This window comes from Mus caroli, chromosome 15, assembly GCF_900094665.2.
Source record: "Mus caroli chromosome 15, CAROLI_EIJ_v1.1, whole genome shotgun sequence".
NCBI classification, from domain to species: Eukaryota; Metazoa; Chordata; class Mammalia; order Rodentia; family Muridae; genus Mus; species Mus caroli.
In genome coordinates this window covers 53,975,725-53,976,308 of record NC_034584.1, presented here as the reverse complement: position 1 = coordinate 53,976,308, position 584 = coordinate 53,975,725, and positions in this window count along the sequence as shown.

Below are 584 nucleotides of genomic sequence, written 5' to 3'. Positions count from 1 at the left end.
TGGACATTCTTCTAGTGGTGGGAGCTGCTACCAAGTCTTGCAATTCCCCGGCCTACATCCTGCACCCCTCAAGCTCTCGGCCACACCACCAAAAGCTTTTCTTTTCTCCCATGTTCCCTCTTCCTCTATCGGACAGGGGAAGCCCTCCTCATCTTCGCCCAGCAGTTGACTTCTTGCCATCTTTAGTAGCCAATCAAATAATTAGGGACAATTCCTCTACAGAATCCATCCTATTTTTCTCCTATAAAGACCCATCTTGAACTTAACATATACTGTTAATTTTATTTTGCTGGAAATTAAATGTAAGGAATGGCAGGGTGAACATTCACCAGTATGTACTATTACTTAGAGACCACTTGTCTGAGGTGTCATACAAATATGCATCTTGTGACTGCTTTAGCTGCTGATTTGGCTCTAAAGATATCAGGGTCAACCACAAAGTTGGAGGGTGATTTTAAAGACCACATAACCCAGGGTTGTTTTGATTTGCATTTCCATGATGATTAAGGATGTTGAACATTTTTTCAGGTGCTTCTCTGCCATTCGGTATTCCTCAGGTGAGAATTCTTTGTTCAGCTCTGAGC